This window comes from Prionailurus viverrinus, chromosome D3, assembly GCF_022837055.1.
Source record: "Prionailurus viverrinus isolate Anna chromosome D3, UM_Priviv_1.0, whole genome shotgun sequence".
In the NCBI taxonomy this organism is placed as follows: domain Eukaryota; kingdom Metazoa; phylum Chordata; class Mammalia; order Carnivora; family Felidae; genus Prionailurus; species Prionailurus viverrinus.
Genome location: NC_062572.1, coordinates 71645461 through 71666532, shown reverse-complemented (window position 1 = coordinate 71666532; position 21072 = coordinate 71645461). Strand labels below are relative to the sequence as shown.

General features: G+C 43.0%; 1 protein-coding gene and 3 pseudogenes across 1 annotated transcript in view; 1 reads left to right on the top strand and 3 right to left on the bottom strand.

Moving 5' to 3' along the window:
- ME2 (malic enzyme 2) overlaps positions 1-3146 on the bottom strand; it is a 54052-nt gene extending 50906 nt beyond the window's left edge. The window contains exon 1 of the mRNA XM_047828159.1: positions 2753-3146. The gene's annotated coding sequence lies outside the window, so the exon portion shown is untranslated. The remainder of the gene's footprint in view (positions 1-2752) is intronic.
- Positions 3147-10877: 7731 nt separating this feature from the next.
- Positions 10878-11211, bottom strand: LOC125149518 (60S ribosomal protein L35a-like; annotated as a pseudogene).
- A 5198-nt stretch (positions 11212-16409) lies between these two features.
- On the top strand, positions 16410-16508 carry LOC125149720 (uncharacterized; annotated as a pseudogene).
- Positions 16509-19919: 3411 nt separating this feature from the next.
- On the bottom strand, positions 19920-20705 carry LOC125149413 (40S ribosomal protein S6-like; annotated as a pseudogene).
- Between the last annotated feature and the right edge of the window lie 367 nt (positions 20706-21072).

Here is a 21072-nt window from a genome sequence, read left to right as displayed (position 1 = left end):
TAATAAAATCCATATCCAGGCAGGTCAGCAGTAGTCAAAGACAAGCTCTGGGTTCAACTACCAGATTTAAATCCAGGGTTGGCCAGTGCTAGCTCTGTGATTTTGAATAAGTCTGTTGCAGTCTTCTCATCACTCAAGTGGGGATGATAAACAAAAGGACCTACTAAACAGTACCATTTTAAGATTTAAATTAGGTAATCCATGTAAGATGCTTATCACAGTGCCCTCCAAGTGCTTCAATGTTAGTTACCTAAGCACTACTAGTGGTAGTAAGAGACTAAGGTGGTCAGAAGGTGCCTCCCGAATGCCTGTGAGTTTCTGCATCAACATCTTCTGGTGTGAAATCCTTACTAAGAGGCTGTAAGGATGATCATGGTTAGCATTTATTTATACGACTTCAAATGAAATCTCTAGGTCAATAATAAGAATGTGGATGGCATACACGTCCAGGCAACATCAAATGTCATCCTAAACAACATCTACAGAATCAATATAGTATTTTTCATTACTTTTGAAATTTGTACATGTTGATCAACAGAAATGATATGCAGCCATACAATCAAAATGGTGACTTTAAAATAAAAGTTAACTTTTAATAAAATAGGTTTTTAGAAAATCATATGTTAGAGTGATTTTGACATTTAGTACGAATTTTGTCCTCCCTCTAAAATTAATCCTCAGTAAACTATTACAGGTTTCAACATTACTTGTTTTAAAATATTATTAAGTTTGTCAAAAAATTCGCCAACATAAATTAGAATTTTAGTTTAACTTAATATAAATTTTAATATAGTTGAGAAGAGCTTATTTTTATAGGAAATTAAATATAGTTTATGGCATTATAGAAATTGATTTACAAAAGAAATTCTCAAATGGTAAATGAGTTTTTCTTTTATGAATTTTTTAACGTGTTTTCATAACAAATGTATGAAAGAAAAAACATTACACATAAACACCTTCTAAGGGTGAAATCTGTAAATGCTTCTTTCTCAGGAATAACTACTGAGCAAGGGTATATTTAATTCTCAAGAGAATGAAGAACTTCTACAAAAGCATAGCCCAATATTCCCTATTAACCTATGATAAAGGTTATAGCAGCATATCTGGCCGTTATGCCTAACTTCTCATTAAGTCTTTATAACTACCATAAAAGAGTCAGATATAGGTTACAAGTCAGAGTTCAAACCTAATTAAAGGTTCAATATTAGAAGCCAAGAGTTAAACTGTTTTTTTCTCTATATTTCTGCAAACCATGTAACATAGTAACATGTAACTCAATTAGTTTTAGTAATTACACAGTAGATTCTATACTTATCTATATTTTGTATAACTACTAGAATTAGTATACACACACACACACACACACACACACGCTCATACAATACAAGGACAGCTGAGGAGGGGTAAATGTGGGCAACCATTTCTTCTCTAACTTCCAGGATGCCTGGAAACTAAAGAATAAATTTATGAGTGAAGAATAAATTTTAAAATTAAAATTCATGAGTACAACTTTGCAACTAGCTCAACAACATGAACAATGCTTAAGAAGCATACAAGGCAAGGTTAAGAGGGGGCTGGAGCTGTTATGGTAAATTGCCTGATTCTGCTTGAGTTCAAATCCAGGCTTTGCTACCTAAAACTCGGGATCTTGCGCAAGTTACTTAACCTTCTTAAGCCTGAGTTTATTCATTTGTAAAGGGGAAATAACAGTACCAACCTCAAAGTTATTTTGAAATGACTCACGTAGAGAGTAGTGTCCAGACCGTAAATGACAATCAATAGTGCTTCCATTGCTACCAATAGCAACACTAAAAGAAACAACAATGCTATTATTTTGCCAGAAGTGATTGCCACAAGCATCAGGAAGGTAAATCTGATAGGAGGTAACACTACGTTTTGTAAGGAAGCACTACTGTTAAGATTTTTATTTTGAAAAAAAAAATGTATTGTTTTGATTATGCTTCTCATTAAAAGGCAACAAGCTTTCTGGAATTATTTTCGTAAGAAAGAAAGTCAATTCCAGGATCGAAAATGTAACACCACCACACGAGCAGAAGTGGTTACCACCAGCGTCAAAGGAACACCTGCCAGTCCTGGTCTACTTATGACATTTTGCCTGACAGAACTGTTCCAATCTTAGAACTTTCTAGCTCCTAACAAACTTCCTTTAAAGCGAGGAACGAACTAACACACACACACACACACACACACACACACACACACACACACGAACGAGCGCGCGCGCGCACACACACACACACACACACACACACACAGCGCCTAACTCCTGTCATTAATTCATCCCTGCAGAAAGACATTGGTAATAGGTGTCTAGCCACAAAATCGGGTGTTCAAAGGGCGCGGAAGGGAGCGATGCTCGGGTTCTGGAGGCCACAGGATCTCACTCCGGGGCGGGAAGGGGGCCACCCTGGGACCAGCGAGTCTAGAAACGGGGAAGTCGCGCCCCAAAACCGTGTCCGGGGAAGAGCCGCGGACGCTGGAACTGGGGACCGCTTCAACCTGACCACTCCCCCGCCCTCAGCCCCGACCCCAAGAACCCCTTCCCATTGCCTCGCCCCGCCCATCCGCTAAACGGGTCCATGCCGGCCGCACCCACGGAAGCCGGCCGCAGGTCCGCAAACGGCTTCACTGGCCGGACAGGAGGAGGCCGGCGCCCGCTCCCCTCTAGGAACTCCCGCCCTGGCCCCGCAGTGCCAAGCCTCCCGCGACGGCGCGCCACGCGAAGCCTTACCCCAAGTCTCGCCCCGCGACAGGTGGTGCTGCCGGCGGAGAGGCCGCGGCCCTGCTGCCCACCCAGGCGATGCTCAGCTGCGGCCGAGTCTGGCCCTCCCCTTCCCGAGCTTCGCGGAGCCGGCGCTAGCTCAGGCTCGGACTGGCATGGGCGGCCAACAGCCGGCAAGGCAGCCTAAGTACGGCGGCGTAATGAGCAAGGGAGTCGGGAGGCCGGCTGGCGCGGTCTGGGGCGGAAACTGACGGGCGCGCGGACCAATGCGGAGGCAGAAAGCCGGCCCGGAGGGCGGTGCTGTGGCTGAGGCTTCGCGGCCCGCGCGCCGGGGTTCCTTCCCCTGGGCGCTTTCCTCCGTCTGTTTCTTTGAGGTTTCTGTTTTGAGGCCGGGCGCGCACCCGTGTGCACTCGATCCCGAGGAATGCGAGAGGGGCGGTGTGGAGTAGGAGTCCGGAGATACAGGCGACGCCCGTCGTTCCACGAAAGGAACGGAGGCTGGTTTACGGCGGACCTCGCATCCCTGGGGCTGCGGGGATACTCGAGTTGATGGCTGCGCGGATACTCGAGTTGATGGCTGCGCGTTCGCGCGAGACGAGGCTTTGCGCAGGCGCGGGCGGGCCGGGGGATGTCGGCCGGTACCAGTCTTCCCAGTCCCCAGGAGGCGAGAGAAAGGCTGGGAGTTTGGGTCCATCCTGAACAGCCCATGGAGGCAGGCAGAGGATGAAGGAGAGATTAAGAGCTGGATACAGGTCAGGAGACTAGAGAAGCAGAAGAAGGGGAACCCAGGAAATGCGAGGCCTCCGCACTTTAGGGGCGACTTCTGTTTCTGAGCTATTTTTGTGTCTCCTCGCTCTTTTGCAGAATTCTTTGCTGCTCTCCACGCCTGTTAGCACAGTTACTGGCCCGCGAGGAATTTACCAATCCCTACCGTCACAGTCACCATAAATAGTTCAATGTTCTCAGAAGAGCACTGGAACCCTACATTGTCATCTTGAAAGCGGCAGGGACTGCACCTTAATACATGTTCACTCACGGTTATGACATTGGAGGCTATTTCTTCACTTTTTTTCAGAAAGTCTTATAACCAAAACTTCTTGGCTGTAACTGAGTTTACTTTTGAAGTATGGTAATGATAATTTTAAAGTGAAAGTATGAAGGGTAAAAAAAGTCAAGGAAGATGGAATAAGAAAACTGAGTGATGGAAATGTAAGGTAGAGAAAATTGAGCGGAAGTTGAGAAAAGTGAGTTATCCATTCTTAAACTTACAATTACGTGAAATCTGGAGCAGCCGGCCACTATGAGATGGAAGGGTGGGGCATGCTTGGAAACACCGTAGTTAGTTGATAAATGATAGATATGGCTGCTATAGTAACCATCTCAGTAAAAGAAGGACTATAAGTAACCATCACCTAAAAATAACCCTGCTCGCAAGGAATTGTCAAGAATATCAATCGGAATGAGAGAAACTTCAAAAATTACAAAAGTCATAAATGCCCCATTAATAGAGGTAAAATTGTTTTGTCTTTGAAAGACAGTTCGTCCTACATTAGAATAACCCATGGATGGGACTTGTTTTTGTTAAATTGAGGTCATTTCATTCCTTAAATGAAATACTTGTTAATGTCAATGAGGCATACACTACTGTTTCGTGGCCCACCCCAATACTTTTTTCCTCCCGAGTCCCTTTGGTGACTGGTCTGAGGCTTCTTATTCAAGACAGCATATGGCTATTGAGTACCTGAAATGTGGCTAGTCTAAATTGAGATACACACTGAGTATGAAAACAATACAAAAAAAAAATGTAAACCATGTATGTTGATTTTTTTTAATGTTTATTTCTTCTGAGGGAGATGAGGGATAGAGAGAAAGAGACGGTGTGAGAGAGAATCCCAAGCAGACTCTGTGCTGACAGCACATGGGCCTGGAACCCACGAACCACGAGATCATGACATGAGCTGAAACCAAGAGTCAGACGCTTAACTGACTGAGCCACCCAGGCACCCCTCTTGATTTTTTAAAATATTAATCACACGTCAAAATCTTTGGAGAATTTTGGTTAAATGAATTTATTATTAAAATTACTTTCCTCTCTTTTTACCTTTTTCATGTGACTACTAGAAAATGTAAAATTATATATGTAGGTCCCATTTGTGACCTGCATATATTTCTGTTGTATAGTACTAGTCCAAGAGGACCCTGTTAGAGTCACATACATGGAAGCTGCTGGGTGAGACTTCTGGAAAGCCGTTTAAAAAATAAGCTCGACTGGTATATGCCTTTGGCTTTTTTGCTTCATTCCACTTCTTACCAGAAATGTTTGGAGGCGTGGCAGTCATCATTGCACCATAAGATGACAAACGAATGGATGAAGGCTTACCCTCTAAGGGTATTGGCAGGATTAAAGAACTTGGATCCCTGAGAGTATTATTGAGCCACATTCCACCATGGTTCCTAGCCCCATATTTCTTACTTTGTGAAAAATAAGCCTCTGTTTGTATAAATCAACTCAAATAGGGTTTTCTGTTGTTTGGAGCTAAAAATAATTACTAACAATTACTATTAACATGCACGAAAATCGTGTTCCTTGCCATAGTATCTTAGTTATATACTTCTTTCTTTAGAATAGTTCATAAATCAAAAAAAGATAGCTCATAACTCAAATTGAGGATATCAAATCTAAAGTAGTAGGAGCAGTAGTAGTAGTAATGATAATAATAGATTTTCCACATATCTGTTTTCAGTCATATGGACTGAGTGCCCCAGATCTCACTGAAGGTAATATAGAACTTATAGGATATGTTCCTTTAATGTCTTCTCAAATCCAGGATTTTCTAAGTTCTCAAGTTGGCTCCAAGGGCTTCATCTGTTTGTATGATCCAGAAGTGCAATCCTTATGGTACAATAAATTAGGGGAAGGCTATGTATAGTCCTCAATTTCATTTTTGCTGGAATTAAGCAGATAATTTATTACTTAAATATTGCTTATTATAATACTCAAGCTAAATTTTACTTGGCGCTGTGAGCACAGAAATGACTGATAGGGTAAGTTATAAGAACTTAGCTTTTAAGGAGAAATTTTTGATGCTAGAAGTCAATCAAGTGGTTAGCTTTAATGGGGGGTTGGCTGAAAAGAGACAAGGGAACATTCTATATCTCAGTCTGGACGATGACTACATATGTGTACATATGTTAAAATTCATCACACCTGAGTGAGGTACTTATACACTTCAATGCATGAATTTTATCTCTACCCCAACCAATACAAAATAAACCTTTTGCATTGTGCATTGCTGTTTCTTTTGGAGTAAATGCCCCCTGTTGAAGATCCAGTACCTTCATTTTAGGCTTCTTCCTTGGTAACCTCCACTGGACCTCTTAGAAAAAGTGAGGGACCATTCCTGACTGTCCAGAGTATAGCTCACTGGGCCCTGTAGAGTTGTCAAAATGACCGTGCAGACAATACAAGCCTAGAAAGAAGGTACAAGCTCTTCCAGAAAGGATGGATTACAAAGCAGGACATCTGGTAAAACAAAGTGCCAAGGCCCAAATTAACAGGGAAGTAGGAGGAAGAAATAGGTATAGGGTTTGGTCACTAAACTAAGGGAAGGGCATAGGTATGGATAAGTTTGTATAAGTCTTGCACTGTTGTGAGCTGAAGCTGCTATTTCAGTTTGTCTTCATGTTAGCTAGTCCACTTGTGAAGTAGGAGGAGCCTTAAAGGGGCAGGCTTCCAGGACACACTTGACCAGGCGACTTCCCTAAAAACCCTTCAATAGGCAGCTTAAAGTGGAAGGTATGCCAGTTATCTCAAGATGGGCACACTCTTGCCCATCTTCCTAAAAATTAAAGGAAGATGCTTAGAGAAACTTCTGTACCAGTTGCCATGAAAATAGAGTAGCTTTATTTCATCTAAGCACCAAGTGTGTTTCCTTAAGGAAAATCCATATTATTGAGTTTTCAGAGAATTATGGAAGGTTATTCTCCTTATAATGAGAATATATGTAGTAGGGTCATTGGTTTTAGGTTGGCACATCATCTATACCAAAAGTAGATAGATTGTGCTAATCATGTGTTTAGATTTACACAACTCCATCTGCCTTAGAATAGAAAACATTAATAATGAATGCTGACTGCACCACTGGGAATTATCCTTCAATAAATTAGGGTCATTAAAAATGCAAACTCTTTAAAAATAAAAGAGAAAGTAAACTGTATATCTAAAGGCATTTGTGTCCAGTCAGCCTGGTTTGGAAGTGAGACATAAAAGCATTTGATGTTAAAAAGAAAGAAAAGAAATAAAGAAGGAAAGAAAGAAAGAAAGAAAGAAGAAAGAAAGAAAGAAAGAAGAAAGAAAGAAAGGCATTTGGTGTAGGTACTATCATTAAAAAAAAATGTGGGTTTTTTTTTAAATGTTTATTGATTCCTGAGAGAGAGAGAGAGCATGAGCAGGGGAGGGGCAAAGAGTGAGGGAGACACAGAATCCAAAGCAGGCTCCAGGCTCTGAGCTGTCAGCACACAGCCCGATGCAGGGCTCGAAACCATGAGCCATGAGATATAACCTGAGCTGAAGTCAAAGGCTTAACTGACTGAGCTACCCAAGAGCCCCCAAAACAATGTGTTTTAAAGTACAATGAAGTACTAGGGCACCTGGGTGGCTCATTCTGTTGGACATCCTACAGATCAGGTCATGATCTTGCAGTTCACAGCTTGTGAGTTCCAGCCCCGCATTGGTGCCCACTTCAGATCTTCTGCTGTCTCCCTCTTTGCCCCTTCCCTGCACATGTTCTCTCTCTCTCAAAAATAAACATTAAATGTTTTTTAAATAAAATACAATGAAGTGCCAATGATGGTAATTGCCACTTAAAAAAGTACTAACCATTTTTTATATAATTAAAATAATGTAACTTTTCAGCATATCTAAAAGACTAAACTACTACTGTAACTAAGCAGTAATTAATACCATAATAAGCCATACCTTCATTACCAAAATATTCTTAAGGAGAGTTCTAGAAACCTTTGTGAAGCACAAAGAAGGTAATATCATAGGCTTATTAACAATAGAAGAACCTCTACTCCTTAAAGAAAAATAACACTTTGGTGTTTGTGGATAATATTTTACCTCTTGATTTTTATCTAGAACTTAGGTAACCTGAAGAGAGTAAAGTTAAATTTGCTAGCATCACGTCATTGTGGCACAACCTTCTTTCTTTCTCTTTCTTTCTTTCTTTCTTTCTTCCTTCCGTCAGCACAGAGCCTGACACGGGACTCAAACTCATGAACCACAAGATCATGACCTGAACTGAAGTCAGACACTTAACCGACTGAGCCACCCAGGTGCCCCAATATCTTCCTTCTTTTATGAAGGTGATTCAGTCTTACTAATGCCACCTCTAAAATTCTCCTGGTTGTTTGGTGTTATTCATTCTAAATCCTAGTCTCTCTTCATGATTATCTAATAAGCCCTTAAGAGAGGACTGGAGGAGCGGCTAGATTGGCATCGAAAGATTGTTAGAAAAATGAAATCTATATCCCCACCCCAGACCTACTGCATCAGAATCCAACATGGTCATGCACATTAGCATTTGGGAAGCATGGAGGACCCCTGAAGTTCTAGATTCTGTGAACTCATGCTGCTGTGAATGAATTTTTATATCTAGATATGGGATAATGAGAAACCCATGACACTTTCTTTACCTTCAAGAAGTTGCTGTGCCAAGGCAAAAGCAGTTCTTTCCTTCCCACAATGAGAATATGTTATGCTTAAACCACAAGCAGTACGATTTTATTGTTCATTCATCAGATGTGTAGTTATGATCTAGGCACCAGGTAGAACATTTGCACCAAATAGAATGTATGCAAAGTCTCTGGCTGATGTCAGGGAAAAAAATCCCAGAAATGTTTGCCTTTATTATTAAAAAAATGTTCCCGGTATCTTGAGCATAACTTTACATGCAGTCCTTAATAGACCCCACATGCTTCATGGTTCTTAGACTACAGGGGATGAAAAGGTACCTCTGAGATTCTATCTCTTGGAGGCATTACAGGGACACTTTTCTATAAAGTTTTCAAGATTTCTGTGGCCAAAAGAGTAGCTATAATAGATAATAGTAATTTAAGAAAAAACATGAATTAATAACTTGGGCTTAAGTTATTTTACTCCTAATCCTAGTCAATATAGGTTACTACTAAGCAATAAATGGTGGGTTCTTTGGCACAAGAGATATCAGAATCCTAAAAACAGCTTTGATGTTGTTAAATTAAATATGTCATATCTGTTAGATCAATAAGATGTGGTCTAACCATAAAAGAAATCTCCTAGGCATGCCTTTCCTTCCATTACTGTTTGCTTTAGACTTGTTAGCATTCTGAAATGTTTCTCAAAAGTGAGTCACCCTCCACACCAAGCTGCACTCCTGGGCTGGGAATTCTTCCAGATAGCCTTACCATGGTCACTGGCTATCTCATGAATGTCTGGGGAACCCAACACCTCCCCGGAGGTTTGACTCAATACTGATGGTTCATATTAGAATTTGATCATCTTGGGGTCTGCACCAATTTCAGCAATTAATTGGAGCATTCTGGGTTTTTTTTAATTAATTAGTTTATTTATTTTGAGAAAGAGTGACAGAGAGAGTGTGTGTGCGCGTAAGCAGGAGAGGGGCAGAAAGAGAGGGAGAGAGAGAGAATCCCAAGCAGGATCCACGTTGGCCCAGGGCCCGACTCAGGGCTAGATTTCATGAACTGTGAGATTGCGACCTGAGCTGAAATCAAGAGTCAGACATTTAACCACCCAGACGCCCTAGAGCATTCTGCTTTAATAGGCATCCAAAGTGAAGTAGAATGTCTTTCCTTCATTATACTTGAACCAAAATTATATCACACAGAAGAATATAGAATAAGAGGTTAGTCCAGAATGACACAACCTTCCAAAAATTATACCTGGATTTTTTTAGAAATATTTATTTCTTTTTTAAAAAACATTTATTTTGAGAGAGAGCGAGCGAGGGAGGGGCAGAGAGGGAGAGAGAGAATCCCAAGCAGGTTCCATGCTATCAGTGCAGAGCCTGAATTGGGTCTCAATGTCACCATGAGATCATGACCTGAGCCAGAATCAAGAGTCAGATACTTAACTGAGTCACCTAAGTACCCCTCAAAATACTTTTTATCCCCAAATTTCTGGTATAATAATACATATGCTACTTTATAATACATTAAATAAAAATCTAAAGGTGGGTCTAATAACTAGTAATGATGAATATAAATGATATTTCAAAGTATCTGCAACAGCTGTAAGGTGATATGAGAAATCTGTGGTTTCTGTTAATCCTGGCAGTTTGTCGTCTTCATCCACAAACAAAATGCTAAATTCCAGTGAAGAGATAGCGAAGATAAGTATACTTTTCTCAATCCAAGTTCACCTACCACGTGTGGCTAAGAACCCTGTGTACTGGGCTGTTTTGATCTCAGTTTAGCTCAGAACTTCCTTCTATCAGTCAGCAATTTATGAGTTCAACTTCTGATACCGGGAAACAGTTTCCTGTAGCAGTTTCTTTTGTCAGATCTCCAGTTTCAAGGATATGTGGAGACATTCCCTGTCAACAGGTCTTTTGTGACTTTCAGTAAATTCTACTGCCTTTCAATTTATTGAGTGTTCCTTGGGACAGTGTTACCCGGGCATTCTGGTGGCCTGGTGAAACAAATGTGGGTTTGCCTGGTCAGTATTGCAGAGGGTGCCTTCAAGTTGAAAACTGGCCACATTTCCAGTTGGATTTCACAGAATCCAGTTTGGATTTCAGCATCCAAAGTTGATGACTTAGAAAACTCCCCTTATCATCTACTATCCCTTGTTAAGAGGAATTTGTTCACGTCTTTCCTTGTGCTAGAGGCACACATTGTGAGACACATTAAGGAAGTAATTTTATTACTGACATTCTTACTCTTGGAGTAATTGCTCTAGAATATATTTTTGAAAGCCTACCGTGATGACTTTTTTAAATGCATTTTACAATTTTTTTCTTGGTAGAAGAATGTATCCGAGTTCCTTTTGTGAAGAAAAATGACTTGTTCATTTTTTTAAACAAAAACACAAGAGAACAACTCTGCACCCTTATTAATTTATTTTTCAGTTAGTTTAAATCCTTGAGGTGTACAGCATCACACGGATTCTGTGGCCAGTGGCTTTAGCAGGAAGGTTGCTTCAGAACTGGGCTGGGACCATCCCACTGTTTCCATGAGCACTAGCTACTTTTCTCCAGATTACTCTGGTTTTATTCAGTTCACCACCAGGAGTCACTGTGCTGTTCTTTGCTTTGTACACACAAGCCCATCTCTTGCCTAGATAGAATCCAGTGTCATTTAGAACATAAACACCTTCAATTTTAAGAAGAGCTGTGTGCTCCCTCTGGTTCCAGAGACTCCAATTTATAGCCAGCAAAAATGGCTTTGGACCACAGCCTTCCAGACATATTTGTCATTTCAGGAGTCCTGCCCCCCGCACACCTCCACAGGTTCCAAGATGGCGGAGAGAGCGACGTGTCGTATTTTTATATTTCACTCACATTTTCTGAAGAAAATATGAAAAGCAACTGTCATCCTTACGTAAGTGTGGAAAAGGAATAGAATTTTATTTCATGCCAGCTGTGAAAATAACATTCAAAAAACATGCCAACAATGAGAAAAGGGAAATCAAACTGTTCAGTCATGAATTCAGCCCAGTGTGTACTTATTAGGGAGGAAAGGAGAAGTGAGAAGAAAATGTGAGAAGGAACATTCTGGAGCTCATTTTACTCTGTCCAAATGGGAGAGCTTGACTTGCCTCCAAGGTGGTAAGCCCTTTAACAAACAGCCTGCAGCTCTGCTCTCTCCTGTGAAACCAGTCCCTTCCTTATAGCCTATAGTCTGGCTTCCTTCTCCATAACTTTATTAAAACTGTGCAAAACATCCTCTTTTTTTTTTCGGTGAAATTCAAACTTTTTTTTTTTTTTTTAGTCCTCAACTTCCTTATTGTTTCGGCAAAATTTGACCCAACTGGCCTTCCCTTCCTTCTTGAAACACTTCCTTTGACTTCTTGGGCATAATACTCTGGATCGTTGGCCTCACCTTTGCTGTCTCTTCTTCCTGCTGCCGCGTTATGAAGGGTGATCCCTGAGGTTCAAAGCTAAACCAATCCACTGTGATGGTATCTGTGTCCTCTGCTGTGAATTTTCACCTTTGATCCTAGCCTTTCTTCCCCAAGCTTCCATTCACTCAGGAAACACTTTTAGAGGGCCTACTTGCTTTCAAATGAACACTTGATTAATTAATTGTCTCTACCCTGAGGGAGTGTTCAGGAGGCCGAGTGGGTAACAGGTGAAAGACTGAAGAATGAAGAGAGGTGGGAGCAGACACCTGTACAGATACTTATGTCAGTGCAATAATAGAAATGCGCATTACAGTGTATAACGGGGTTGCAGAGAAGAGACACCTACCCCATCTGGGATTGGGGTGAGGGAACTTATTCATTTTAATTCAGCAAACATTCACATTCATTAAATCAACAAATAGTAGCAAGGGCCTACTATGCATCAGTAATAAAGCCAGGTACTAAGACTGTAAGAATGAGCAAGGCAAGCCTGGTCCTTGTCTTCATGGAGCCTACAGTCTTACCAAGTGGGAGAAAGAGACATTAAATGGGTCATGCAATTTTACAATTGCGACAGGTGCTACTAAGAGGTAAGCACAAAATGCCAGAGAGCGTTTAATAGAGAGATCTAGTAAACTGAGAAATTGACGAGGGCTTTCCTGAGCTGACACTTAAGCTAGACTTCAATGAGGCTTGAAGCTGAGTAGAAAATAGGCAAAGTGAGGAAAGAGTAGTCAGGTATATGATGACTCAGAGGAAGGAGAATTTGCCAAAGGGCTGATTGAATTTGCCAAAGGGCTTTGCCAAAGGGCTAAGATGATGCGCTGAGAGGGGTAGACACACGGTGATTTGCAGGGCCTTGCAGTTAAATAGTTTAGTCTTTATCTTAAAAAAAAAAAGGCCAATAATCCAACAGTTTTTAAATTGGTAGCTGACAAGATCAAATTTCCATTCAGAAAAGGTCAGTTTGGCTACAGAGGAATAATAGACTGGAGAGGGGGCAGGAGCCAATGAGGAGAGAATCTATAGCCACGTCCTAGATGGAAGTTAGGGATGGCTTGGTCTCAGGGGCCACAATAGAGATGGGGAGAAGCAGACGTATTTGAGAAATGTGTAGGAGGCAGAAACTATGGGGCCTGGTGATTGGATGTCGGTGGTGAGGGAGAGGTATAGATAGAAACTTCACAGGAGGAGCTGCTTTTACAAGAAGGTAGAGGGACAATGGCCTAGAAGTGCTGGGATGTTGGGGGCCTAAGTGGCATGTGGCCAGGAAGCAGGACCGGGCCATTAAGGAGTCTAGTGGTAGCTGTGGCTATGACCCTGGTGCTGTCTGGAGATACCACTCTGCATGCCTCACAGCTTGCCATATCTTGTGACATAAGTATTTTTTATCTCCATGTTGGGGAGGATTATCAGGGCAGGAGGGGTGCATCTGACCTGGGTTTGAAAGGATGAGTAGGGTTAGCTCAGAGGTAGTGTGGAGGAGGAAAGCTTTTCCAGGCAGAGGGAACAGAATGGGAGAAATAGCATAGCGCAGGCAATTCAGAATTGCTAGAGTGGGCGACAGGGTTGAGAGGGGCAAGAGATGATGCTGGAGAGAAGGCAAGGCCAGACCAGGGAAGGACTATAGTGAGTTAACAAACAGTTTTATTTAAGAAAGGGAGAGACGTGGCCATTTTGGGCTTTTGAAGCCATCACTTAGGCAGCTGTGTGTATGTCAGCCAAGCAAGAAGAAAGCCCAGCCGAACACTGGGGAGGTTGTGGAGTGAACAGGTGGACTGAGTGAAGGCCTGAGCTGGGACAGTGGTACAGATGGAGCAGAGGGCAGGGGGGCTAAGGAGCCAGCCAATTGAGAGGGACCCCCCCCCCCCAGGCTTCTGGAGAAGCTCACTGGCATAGGTGGGGCCACCAGCTGAGACAGAGAACAGAGGAGTAGAAGCAGACCGAGGAGGAAAGACAATAAGTCCAGTTTTTAGCCTGTTTAATTCAAAAGCCACAAGGGTGGAGATTTCTGGAAGGCCACTGAAGAAGCAATGCATCTGAAGTTCTGTACAGTATAGAGGTGAGCATCGGATGGGTGGGTCTGGATGTCCCTACACGCAAGTAGCCATGGCAACTGGGAGAGCTTACACCTAGAAAGCTTAGGCCACTTAGGAAGTATACTTAGTGAGTACAATGGACCCAGGTTAGAGCCCCAGGCTAGTCATTTATTTGTGCACCGTCTCTCAGCTCCCCGTTCACCCTTCTACTGTGCTTCCGGGCTACGGCCAGCCTTCCTTGCCAGATGAATTCCCACTGACTTCTGCCTGTAGAGCCACTAAAGGGAAAAGGAAGGCATGAAGAAGCAGAATGGACTTTCTTCCTGCTTCTAATTGTTATCGCAGTCACCCAAGTCACAAAAGTCCCAGAGGACGGCCACAGTGCCAGTTTCAGCCTTCTTCATTCACTCCCAGCCCCAGCCGAGGTGCCTCACTCAGAGCTACTAGCATCAGTCAGCTGAGCAGCACAGACAAGGGTCTGAGTACCACGCCACAGAGCAGGGGTTTCCGAGAACTTCTGGCCCCCAGCCTTGGTGGTGAAGGACAACCTCACCTCTTCCTTTGTTCCTCAGCCATTTGGTGCAAGTGGGAATTACTGATCCCTCTGTTGCTGACTTGGGCAGAATGCTGGACCCCACCATTCCCCTTCTTATTCTTTCAGCTTTCCAGTGTTTGTGGAACCAACAATCTCTATCGAACACTCTGTCTTTGAAAGGTGGTTTTTGTTTTTCTAAATGGATACAGGGAGACCCTGAAAGGGTCTCAAAGGAGATGGGGAAGGAAGGAGAAGGAAGGCCACAAAAAGAATGGAGAGTGAGAGTGAGGACAGTGTCTCATGGAAACAGTGTAGCAGAGAGCTTCAGGAAGGAAGAAATGATAAACTTTAAAAAATGGAGGAGATGATATGATCCAGCAATACTGCTCCTGTGCAGGTATGTGAAAGAGACGAAAACAGGGTCCCAAAGAGGTATTTGTACACCTATGTCCATAGCACACAATTAGTTAAAGGTGGAAGCAACCCAGATGTCCATTAACATATGAATGGATAAACAAAATGTGGTCTGTCCATACAGTGGAATACAATTCAGTTTAGCAAGGAAGGAAATTCGGACACATGCGACAGCATGGATGAACCTTGAGGACATTATGCTAAGTGAAATAAGCTAGTCACAAAAAGACAAGAGGCATCTAGAGTAGTCAAACTCATGGAAAGTGGAAGGTGTCTTCTAGGGACGGAGGAGATTGTAGACTTGTTCAGTGGGTACAGAGGTTCAATTTTGTAAGATGGTTACCTAACAATGTGAATATACTTAACACTCTTGAACTTACCCTTAAAAATGGTTAAGACAGGGGCACCTGGGTGGCTCAGTTGAGCAGAGAGGTCCAGGAAAATTAAAATTATATGTACCAATTAGGAGGGCATTTAAGCTCTATAGGAATGTAGTTTTATTAGCTAGTTGGATGTGGAAGTCAGAATCCAGTGGGTTGAGGAGCAAGTGCGAGGTAAGGATGTAGAGACTGACTCCTCTGAGAAGTTTGGACAAGCAGGGGAAGAGAAGTTGGACAAAGGCTAAGACGATGGTGAGGTCAAGGAGGTCAAGGAGGAGATTGGGAGAAGGTTTAGAAGCTGAAAGGGGCCAGCAGAGTTGGAGAAGTGACATATGGTGCTGTGAAGAAGCAGAGTCCTGAGGGAGCAGCAGAGGCTGGGACCTGGCCTTGGGCAGAAGGGATGGCTGATTTTCTGTTGTGGGAGGGCAAGCAGGGAGGAGGGGTATGTACTGATACATTTACAGATAGCAGGGCGATGGGGAGAGCATGCGTGGTGATCTGGGGGTTTTCTCTATGAGGTAGGAGGCAACAGAGAGGGGCCTAGGCAGGGAAAGGATTGAGCGGGGTACTGAGGGCCCAGTTGACGTTGGAGATCACAGTATTCTCTGCAAGACCGAGAAATTGTTTTCCGGCAATTAGGTCAGCATGAAGGTGGATTACAACATTAAGCTAAGCTTGGGCTGTTGTCAGAGAGATGCTACAGAGGGATGGGGTGCAAGGGAATCAAAGGTGCTGGTAAGAGCAGGATCTAGAGGATCGGCCATGGAGTCTAGGGTCATTTGGGGAGATGGAGAAACCTGGAGGAAGTAATAAAAGGTTGGAAGAAAAGAAACAGATCAAGAGGCCGATGTTTCCAAAAAGTCAAAGGCATTTGTAATGGGAGTAAGAGAACTGGAAACCTGGGGGACTGGGGAGTCACAGGCAGAAAGTGGGATGTGGAGTGGAGCATTTGTCAGAGACAGTAGGATCAGCGCGATCCAGGAGGAGAAACGCACTGAAGGTCACAGGCCCGTGGAGAGACTGTGTTTATGAGTTAGGGTGGAAGGCAAGACTGAGCCAGGTCAGTACAGAACATCTCCAACTGGATGGATGTCTCACTATGACTCCTATTTGTGGGTCCAAAAATCAAACCCTCTGTGAGCCACTCCTTCCAACTGCAAATGCCACATCTCTAGTGCTGGCTTCAGCAGCACACATACTAAAATTGGAATGATACAGAGATTAGCACGGCCCCTGTGCAAATGTGACACACAGATGTAAATGCCACGTCTCTAGATCCATAATGTCATGAAGAAAACATGGGACTGGGAGTTAGGACAGCTAGATTCAAATTCCACACTAGCACCTGTTAGCCAGAGACCACAGGTGGTTCTCTCAATGACTCTTATAAAACGTACCTCTGCATGGTTGTTCTAAAGTCCATATTCAATGGGCGTGTCAAAGCACCCAAGTATACAATTAGAAATCTAATAAATGCTCAATAGATAACAATGGAATCTGAATATGATTTCTTCCTTCATCCTCTGTATTGAATGTATCACCAAGACCCTTCCCTGGCCCTTATGAATTGCTGCCCCTGCTAACTGGTCACATTTTTGTCTCCCTCCTCTTCCCAGTGCTCATCATTCTTACCAATGGCAGCCTGACTTCTCTTTCAAAAACAGCATTGTTATCATATCATGCCCCTGTGTCAGGGTAGTGGAAAGAAGCAATGAACTTCAGGAACGCCTGGGTGACTCAGGCAGTTGAGTGTCTGACTCTTGATTTCGGTTCAGGTCATGACCTCACACTGCGCTGACAGCTCTGAGCCTCCTTGGGATTCTCCCTCTCCCTCTGTGCTCATGCACATGCTCTCTTGCTCCTACCCTCTCAAAAATAAAATAGAACTTAAAAAATAAAGAGTCTAACAAGCATTTAATTCTCTCATTTTAGGTTCTTGATCTGCTGGAATCTGGGGAGGTGCAGTGTGAAACCAGCACTAGTGAAAAGTCAGGATGAGTTTCAGGATGGTCCAGAATGTCTAATGGTCCAGAAAGGGACGTAGAATCTATCCCCTATCAAGATTTGTAGCCAGGACATTATTGTTAGGGGCGAGGGGGGGGTCCTAAAATATTTTATTCATGTCTAGATGAGCCTGCTCTGTCCCTGTATCTCATACAACTCTCAGGGTACTACGAGGCTCAGATGACAAAAGGGAGGTTCTATAAAATCCAAAGTCCAGGGGCGCCTGGGTGGCGCAGTCGGTTAAGCGTCTGACTTCAGCCAGGTCACGATCTCGCGGTCCGTGAGTTCGAGCCCCGCGTCGGGCTCTGGGCTGATGGCTCAGAGCCTGGAGCCTGTTTCCGATTCTGTGTCTCCCTCTCTCTCTGCCCCTCCCCCGTTCATGCTCTGTCTCTCCCTGTCCCAAAAATAAATAAACGTTGAAAAAAAATTAAAAAAAAATAAAAAAAAATCCAAAGTCCAATATTCTCTGTTCTTTCTCCTTCCTCTTCTCCCTCTCCTGTGTCAAGGTGGGATTTCACAGCCTGACTCCCCAGACTCTCCATGAGTTGGCCTTATTTTATTCCTTCCCTATTCTACTCCCAACTTGGATGTTAATTTTTATTTTCAGATGTGTTAGTTTTTCCCTTCCCATTTGGGCTTCAGGCTCTTTTTTACTTCCTAGGGGTGCAACAAAGGCACTTGCTCAGAAGGTCTACTCATTGAGTGAATGAATTTCTCCAAATCACAGCTTTAGAGCTAGAAAGGGCCTTATGGTTCCCTAAGTTTGATGTGCTTATCACTATTCGGAGGTGGCAATGAGGCTTAAACAGATGAGTGGATGAGTCCCTTGAGGATGCACAGTGGGCAGGACCAGCTAAAACCCAGCCATCCTGGCTGCTGGGCCAGAACTCACCCTTCTGCATACCATACTAACAGGCCGGCCATCTGTCCACAAGATGGCTTTCTTTGGCATTGCGTGTGCGATGCTGGTCAAATCTCATTGTGTATTAATCAGCACCTTCATGGATGACTCACCAACTGCTCAGAGAACCATACCCCAGGGACTGAATACAAACATTTCCCTAAACCTTGCAATGTTCTAAATCTAATCTCTGCCCTCATTTGCTAGGGACCTTGAATACGTTCCTCACCCACCCAGTTTCCTTTCCTCCCCTGACTCACAAGGAATACAAAAGAGTCGGTTCTTATGTACAGTGTTGAGTAGGCATTACACAGTTTTCTGGAATAGAACTCACTTGGATTTGTAACTAAAGTTCATCCCCATATGGATTAACCTCTGGACTGAGAGCATGATTGTGTAAGAAATGATTCACATAATTTCCTGGCAGAACGTATATAAATTCAAAAAGGTTGCAAGTTGAAGTTGAAGCTATCTACCTGTAAAAAGTTGTTGACTAACATCACCACTAGCATATCAATGGATTTAACAAATATTTTATTAAGTAAGTTTATGTAAGGGAATGTGTGAGGCACTGAAAAGGGTATAAAAATCAATGGCACTTTTCTTGACCTTATAGAGTTTTATTGCGTTTGAAAGAGGAGATGGAATGCGTGCACCAGTTACTAAGTGAGAGGTAAAAAGTGCCCAGGGACATGTGTATGGAAGTGTGGTGGACCCAGAGTCCAGGGAAACATTTCAGGCAGGGAAAAGTTAGGAAGGTAGCAGGTGTAGCAGGTATCATTTTATCTGAGCCTTGAAAGATAGCTGGAGGGTTTTTTTTTTTTTTCCTTGTTTCTTTTCACAGACTATTTTTTTAAGAGCAGAGTTAGGCTCACGGCAAAATTGAAAGGAAGGTACAAGGAGTTCCTATATATGCCTATGCCTTCACATGCACAGCTTCTCCCATCATCAACAGTGCACCCCAGTGTGGTGCATTTGTTACAGTCAATGAATCTGCGTGTACATCGACACATCACAATCACCCGAAGTCCATAGTTTGCATTAGGGTTCATGCTTCGTGTGCACATTCTGTGGACTAGGAAACATGTGTAACATGTATCCACCATTATAGTGCCACAGAGTACTTTTGCTGCCCTAAAAATCCTCCGTGCTCTGCCCATTCATCCCTCTCCTTCCCCGGCCACCTCGGCAACCACTGATCTTTTTATGGTTTCCAAAGTTTTGCCTTTTTGAGGATGCCGTATAATTGGAATCATACAGGGTGTAGTCTTTTCAGATTGGCTTCTTTCACTTAGTAACATGCATTTGAGTTTCTTCCATGCTATTCATGGCTTGATAGCTTGTTTATTTTTAGTGCTGGATAATATTCCATTGTCTGGATGCACCAGTTTATTTATCCAGTCACCCACCGAAGAACGTCTTAGTTGCTTCTAAGTTTGGGCAATTATGAATAAAACTGCCAAAAGCATCTGTGTGCAGATTTTTGTGTGGATGACTGCCAGGATTTTAACAGGTAGACATGCATTGCAGACAGAGGTGAGTTTGAAATCTTAGAGCCTGTTGCACTGGCAGGAATTTAGAGTCTGAGAATGTAAGACCAGACTGGCAGGTTGGGGAGCAAACGTGGAAGTCTTGAATACCATGCTAAGTAATTTTGTCTTTGTTCTGTGAGCAATAGAGAGTTATTAAAAATGTTGAGGGTAGGGGAGTAAGAGGGAACAGTAGTGACATGATCAAAATGTGCTTTACAAGTATCATTTATTTATTTTTTATTTTTTATTTTTTGATGTCTGATCTTATTTATTTGTTCCTCTTACAACCCTCTCATTTTTGACTGGACTCAGACTTTGAGGTAGAAGCTCTCAGAGAAGACAGCCTCTGTCTCTTGGCAATCTGTCCCTGGCGCTTTTCTTTGGCCTCCTTCATTCTCTTGGCCAAAAGCTTCGCATCTTCTGCAGCCTCTTCCTTTTCTTCATGTGCTGTTTCTTCAAAGCAATGCGCCAACGAAGTTTGTGTTGGAGGACACGTGGAGTAACTAGATGCTGAATCTTGGGGCTTTGGTTCGAGGTTTCTTACCTTCTTTGTTTAGGGGCTTTCCCACAACATGCTGGTGGACATCATCTTCCTCCGAGAGACTGAAAAGCTTGCGGATTCTGCTAGCTCTTTGGAGCCCCAGGCGACGAGGCACAGTAGTATCAGTGAGTCCAAGAATATCCTTCTCCCCTTTTTTCACGATGACCAAGTTGAGAACACTGAGACTGGCATCCACAATGCAACCTGGAACAGATTTGCACTTTCTTTCTCCAGTCCTCCGTGGTCGGTAGCAGGAATGCCCCTTACTCCGCAGTAAGCGGACACGGCCATGGGTCAAGACACCGCTTCATGGGGAAGACTTGTCATTGCCACCACTGATGCAGACCCCGTAACCCTTCCATTCTTCCCCTAAAGCATCAGCAGCAACTTCTGTGGCCATTCGCTTCTCATAATGGCATGAAGTTTGCATTCATCGTCCATTGCAATGAGTTTCTGGCAGCCAGTAGCTGGGAAAGAGATGTTCAGCTTCATCGTGAGGCTGCCTACTGCCTCCGAGGCACCACAAAAAAGAGCTAGAGGTAAGTATCATTTAGAGTGATATCAGAAACTGGGTGACCAGTTAAGAGGGTAGAGCAATAGCCTAGACTAATTAAACTATTAAGAGGGCCTAACCCAGGACAATGAGCTGGGAATGGAAAGGAAAGGGTAGAGGATAGAGTCTTGCAATTCTGAGAGGAAGAGGGAGGAGTTATTATAAAGTTTTAAGACTAGTTGGTTTTTTAAAAAAAAAAAAGATGTTAAGAAAAAGGAAAGTTATCATTTTGTTTTTTGTTTTTTGTTTTTTGTTTTTTGTTGTTGGTTTTTTTTTTGGTTTTTTTTTGGTTTTTTTTTTGTCAAA